This window comes from Haemaphysalis longicornis, unplaced genomic scaffold, assembly GCF_048455015.1.
Source record: "Haemaphysalis longicornis isolate Haplotype H1 unplaced genomic scaffold, Haemaphysalis longicornis Haplotype H1 scaffold_138, whole genome shotgun sequence".
NCBI classification, from domain to species: Eukaryota; Metazoa; Arthropoda; class Arachnida; order Ixodida; family Ixodidae; genus Haemaphysalis; species Haemaphysalis longicornis.
Window position 1 is genome coordinate 330,956 of NW_027526243.1, and position 6,291 is coordinate 337,246.

The window sequence follows — 6,291 nt, forward strand, 5'->3', positions numbered from 1 at the left end:
ACTCGTGACGTGTTTGGATGTTGTTCATTTACAAAATAACCAGGGGATGGTGATGAACGAGAGGGGATTTCTGACTGCAGGGTGAGGCATGTTCAGCCCAAAAACACGATCACTGGCCATTCGCAGGGCCGATTGCTAGCGCGAAACTTGGAGGATGACCGACTAGCCCGAATGAGTGAAACCCGCTGATGGCAGCGATGGGCACATGGTCGAGGCGACGGCGATTCCGACCCTCAGACAGACGAAGCCAAGGGAAGACCAAAGGCCGCAATGTGCGTTCAAAGAATTAGTGCTCAGTGTGTCCTGCAAGTCACGCCAAGTCTCGCAGCTGGCTGCGTTCTTCAGCGACCCGAGAACCGAGTGATTCATATTCGATGGCGTGAGGTCCTCCGCTGGCAGCTCAGTTACGTTTCGCACAATTTGAAATTGATTTTAAATATGTTCTAGGCTGTATTTGCCGCTGATATTTTGCAGATGATGTATGTGTGTTCATCACACCAATCTATCTCCGAAGTTATCTCACCTTCAAAATTTTGTGTGAGTACCTCTTTAATGCAATGGCATTACACCTCAAAATTTCGTGGCCCCGCGCTGCTATGAACGTTGCAATTTCATCGAGCCAATGGACTGTTCATGCCTTGCACGCAATACAAGCCTTACGACAAGAGCACCATGGGGGGATATCGTGAACACAAATGGAAATGTGAACAGATGGCGGCAAAAATTTGAAAATTCAATTATGCAAATGTTAAACGGAGTCACGCGTAAAGTTCCTCCCTGTGGGACACAATTACTCCGACTGTGAAGAGCTGCTAGCCTGAATTTGGAGACCCTTGATGACTTCCGTCCCTTTAACTTTACTGGCCTGGAGTGTACAAGACCACACATATCCCCGCGGGGTTTTTTTAGCCCAACCAGGAGAGGGAGGCATGGTTTTTGAACACCCCCCCCCCCCCCCTAACGCTCCGGCATGGCTAGTACTCCCCATTCTACGCCGAAAGTGCATTAACTTTAATCGACTCATTTGAATCTGCACTTGCACATGGGATAGCAGATTTCAATAAATTTTACATCTTGACCGGCCCCTCCCTGGGTCTGGTGGTTTTGCGGTGGTAGGTTCTTCTACACGTATTCCTCTTTCCGCACAAAGCCCTCTTCCATCCCCGTTTCGTCATTCAAACATTCTTCGGCCTTTTTTCCTCTCCTTTGTTTGTTCATTTTTTAACACCCCTTACATCCCTTCATTTTTTTTCTTTTTTAACTGGTTATACTTACGCCTGTTTAACTGCCAACTGCACTCAAAATTTCGACCTCCATAAAACACTATTTCCCTATAGTCTGCCTACAAAGAAAGCAAGGTTCAAAATTCAAGAGATGTAATACGCGCGTAGACGCCCCAAGCGGTCAGCAAAAAGTCAGCGATTTTGAATCCGAAATCGAGGAGCGCGCGGCCATTAAAACGATGTTGCAGCCGGCAAGCGAGCGGCCGGACGGTCAGCAGCTCGGGAGCAAGTATGCGCGTAAGCTACACTCGCGCTCGGGCCAGCGAATGGGTGAAACATTCGCAACAGAGCTCGACCGGTTCTCCGGCTGCGTGGCTGGCCAGAGGAAGAAGCCCCCGTCGGCTGGAGCACCACAAGCGCGTCATGGCTGTTTACGCGATCCGCCGGCGGGTGCAGCGTGGTCTACGGCGGAGATTTTCAAGCAAAGCTTCCTACCTTTGCCAGCCAACGATTCCTTTGTGATGTGCGGAACAAGAAACTCCGAACGCGGATAAGGAGGGGGGGGGGGGGAGGGGGTTGTCAATCCCGGAGCTCAGTGTAGATGGCGCGGCGATAGGGCGCTATTACCCAGCGTTCCCCGCGCGCGGCAGCCCGCTCGCACCGGCGGGTGCGTTGGAGGGACGCCTTTGTCGTCTGCTTTAGCGACGGTTGTTTTTGGCCTGTTGTGGAGTACTTCGCGTCCATTGCGTGCTTCATTTGCACGGCTTGATTAACTTGTTTGACAGCACCTGCTGGGGAGGCCGGATCCGTCGGAATTATGTGGCCGTACGGCGAAGATATGTTAAGGATTGGTTTGCAAGGCGGAAATACAAAATGTACAGACCACATACAGACGTCTGGCCTCTAGAGAAACGCTACCTTTTGCGCACTGCTTGCCACGAATGGGACTCCGTTCTCTAATTGGTGAATACCAATTTGTGTTTTAACAAGTATAACTAAAGGCGAAAGGAGCAACTGGATCTGATCAATAGCGATTATAAAAGTTCCCTCAGCTTTCTCGCAATTCTCAAGCTTACTAAACTAACTAGTTTAAATCGGTATAAGTGGGAATCACTAAGTTCACATGCCGAATTGTTTCGGTGTCTGCGCTTGTGTCGCGCAGTGGTGAAGCCCCGAGCTACCGCATCAGGATGACTAGATTCCGCTGTCTCACCCTTCGAAAGACGTTCCTCTCTGTTTTCTCTCACTTCCGACTCACGGCTGCGCAAAAGCGGCGGCGTCCACCGCTCTGACCGGCCGTGGCCGACGCTCCTGCGTTCGAGACGCCGCCCCCACGAATTCCAGGTAACGGCTGGAAGAATGTCTGGTTCCGCTCTTTTTAGAGCCACGTGTGTGAATTCAAGTGACATCGCATGGGCAATTGTTGTTGGTGTCGTTTAAAGCTTTGGTTTTCAACCACCTTCACACCTTGGATTGGAGCCAATTTTTTTAAACGCTTCTGACTGATTAACGAGGCGTTTCACGGGGCTACCACCCATGTCCCAGCTGATTTGGTGGTACTTATTTATTTATTTATTTATTTATTTATTTATTTATTTATTTATTTATTTATTTATTTATTTATTTATTTACATAATACTTCGGACACTAGGTCCAAGCAGGCTGGGCGATACAAGCGAGCACAGTTCAACAGCAATACACCACTTTATGACAGCACATTTGTTGTGGCTAGGTCTTTCCACTCACTGATATATTGCGTGGAAAAAAAGAAAACTTCAAAAGATTAGTTCGTGCAAAGTAAGGAGTAAGCGCGTGGGGTTGGCGGTGCCGGGTAACTCTTGTTGTTAAGGGCGATACAAACAGTGAAGGGTCGAGTGCTAGTTTGTTACCTACGAGTAGGGAAAGAAAGTCAAGTCTGAATTGCTGTCTTCGAATTTTGAGTAAAGGTAGGTCGTTAATTTTCATTAGTTCGGAGGGTGAATCAGTTCGGGAAAATTTGTTATGTATAAACCGCACAGCTTTTGTTTGAATTCGTTCAAGGTTAGAAATGTTAACTTCAGTACACGGATCCCAAACGGCGCACGCGTATTCGAGCTTGGGTCTTATTAATGCTACGTAAGCTAAAAGTTTAACGCTAGGCGGGGCACTTTTAAGTTTGTGTTTTAGATAACAAAGCTTTCGGAAGGCAGAAGAGTAAACGTTGTTGATGTGAAGGTTCCAGGACAAGTTATTTGTTAGTGTCACGCCTAAATACTTATAGTTGTTCACCTCTTCGATCGGCAATGAGCCTAGTTTGTACACATGCTTGAGTGTTGTTATTTTACGAGTAACAGGAAGATACACACACTTGTTAGCATTAAGAATCATGCCCCATTCATCACACCATTTCAGAATGTTTCCTAGGCTATTGTTCAGGTCGTCTTTATCAGTTGCCGAATTAACATTTTTATACAGGATGCAATCATCCGCGAAGAGTCGAATCTGAACACCAGGGTTAACTACATCTACAATGTCATTGATATACAATAGAAAAAGCATTAAAACTAAATTATTACGCATTAAAACTAAATTTTGTCGAGGTAATATTTGAGTGCAGTTGGCCATTAATGTGAAGAGCTGTGTCACCATCTTTCGTTGGCATACAGTGACCTGTCTGAGAGATAATCAAAGAAGTAGCGCATACATTTTGCCTCCAATGCATATGGTCTTCAAGGCTGCCCAAATGGCATCATGCTCGAGGGAGTCAAATGATTGTTTAACATCTACAAGCCGTCCAGTGGTAATGTGTGGCAAAGCTTTGGCACCCTTGACATTCCTTACGAAGGTTAGGACATTGTCAATGTTGCTCCTGCTTTTCTTAACACCAGACGTGTGCGGGGAGTATATGTCTCTCGAGCCCCCCCCCCCCCCCCCCCCCCCCCCCTGGAGTAAAATTTTCTCCGTGAGCCTGACAACCCAAATAAGCACACTGATCGGCCTATAAGACATGATGTGTGTAGGTACCTTTTCAGGTTTTAAGACAGATACTACGACGCCTATTTCTATTGGAAGTCTGAGCAACCTGACACTCAAGAGATATTAAATGCACTAACCAGAGAGAGAGGAAGAGAGAAATATTTCTACTTGTCGCGGCAGAGGCTTATGTATGGGCCTCGCCCCATGGAAGGCAGCCGTACTCCGGATTGCCTGGACTTCGGCTGGCAGTCGTTTCCCGGGTCACCAGGTTGAGCTGGCTATCCGGGTCTGGGCTGGCCAGGGAAGCCTTCCACTGCTCGGAGGTGGGGTTGGAAAGTGGAGGGAAGTCTGTAGTGCGTTGGCGCGCCCTTACTATATGGCATTGGGTGCCAGGCTGAGGGCAGTAAGCGCAGAGGGAATGCTGTTGGGTGGGGAAGGTGAGGTGGAGGCGGGTGGGAAGAGAGTAGGTATTCGTTTGAAGCCGCCGCCAAATTGTAGCTTCGTCTCGGGAGAGGCACCGGTGTGGTGTTCGGAGGGTGCGGCGAGTATGCCTCTAATGGGCGAGAATCACAATGTATCCAGTCAGTGTGTGGGGTTCATTTTGGGGGGTAGAAATTGGCCACCGGAGGCAAGGGCTCGGTGGGGGAAATCGCGAGGCGCGGCGTGAGCCGCTTCATTGCCCGGGATGGCGTGTGCAGGAGCTCATACGATGCGGGTGCAGAAATGCCGTGACCTTGTCGCCGAGGTACTGTCAGGGTGCACCTTTAGGAAAACAGAACGTTGCTCAAACTTTTTCCCGATAGAGGAAACGCCGAAACCAGATACGTGTTGCAGGGATGCGATTGTGTCGTCTGGCTAGGATCATCCGGACGCGTTTGCCATTTCATCGCTTTCTTTTTTTGTTACTTTGACTGATAACCTGGCGAACTGGCCTGATAGTATAAAATCTGGGGGCTATATTTTCAGGCCATGTAAAGTATCCCCACATAACAAACGTTATAATATCCTTGGCCCCATCCTCGTTTCCCAACTAGCGTCGTATTTCTTTTTTGTTATTGTTTTGGGGGTATTAGGTACGCTTATGGTACACCGATAGTGGTGTCCTGATGGGAAGGAAAATAAACTGTTTTTTACTTACTTCAAAAAAAAATTAACGGACGGTTTAGCGGCGCCAACCCCCAAATATCGTGCTCAAAAAAGAAATTCCTGCTTATAAAGCGTTGTTCAATACTTCACGGCAGATACGCGTGTTACTGTGGGTATGTATTGTTTGACTACAATGACAGAATCATCTGTGGGGTATGCAACGAATAGTCATAATGTTTCGCTTTTGAGGTCTTATGAGTTCAACTGGCACCCGCCGAATTTAGTACCATAAGTACCATTTTCAAAGCATACCGATTCATTATATCGCAGACTTCAAAACATGCCATCAGGCCTATAACTTTGTATGCTTAGGCTTAACGCTAGGTTACTTGACAGTTGAGCCGTGCGACATGCAAAGCAACGCCATACTCACGCCGAGCCGCAAGTACCGTACGACATTCTACCTGAAAGGCGCATTTGACGCCACGGGGATATGTTAGGCCTAAAGTCGCCCCATTGCATAGCTTCCTCGCCCGCTACATATGGTGCGCCACAATCTTTGCACAAGTGAGTTATAAACGGTAAAGAAACCGGTAAGCTTCACAAGTGAGGTTTCCATCTGGTGGGGCGAAATTGTCCGAGGTATACGTTGTCTATTAGTGCTTTCATAGAAAAACAAGATATCTGTGTTGGTGCTTCTATGCCAATTTACTACAAGTATTATGACGCGTCATCACAATCAACGGATACAGAGAACATTGCAGCTTGAAGCATAAAAAAGTAGAGTGGTGTAACTTACGTGGAAGTGAGAACATTTGAGAAATGACGAATTGGAGACACACGACGCTTACAGCAATCACTCACCCCTTCCCGCCGTCTTGCCGCGGCGTGAAAGCCGGCGTGAAAGTGACGACATAATCCGAAGTGGCCGGTTACACGCACGCGGCTGCATTCTTTTCGCTACGGTCTTGATTTTTCTTCTTTTCGTTTTCACGGTGAGCACGGCGGTCGTAATGTTGGGGGGAGA

At 47.8% G+C, this 6,291-nt stretch overlaps 1 non-coding gene across 1 annotated transcript; it reads right to left on the bottom strand.

The window, feature by feature from the left end:
* Positions 1-227: 227 nt before the first annotated feature.
* On the bottom strand, positions 228-380 carry LOC144164766 (5.8S ribosomal RNA). The gene has a single exon (XR_013321241.1). It is a non-coding gene; the product is annotated as a 5.8S ribosomal RNA (ribosomal RNA).
* Positions 381-6,291: the final 5,911 nt, after the last annotated feature.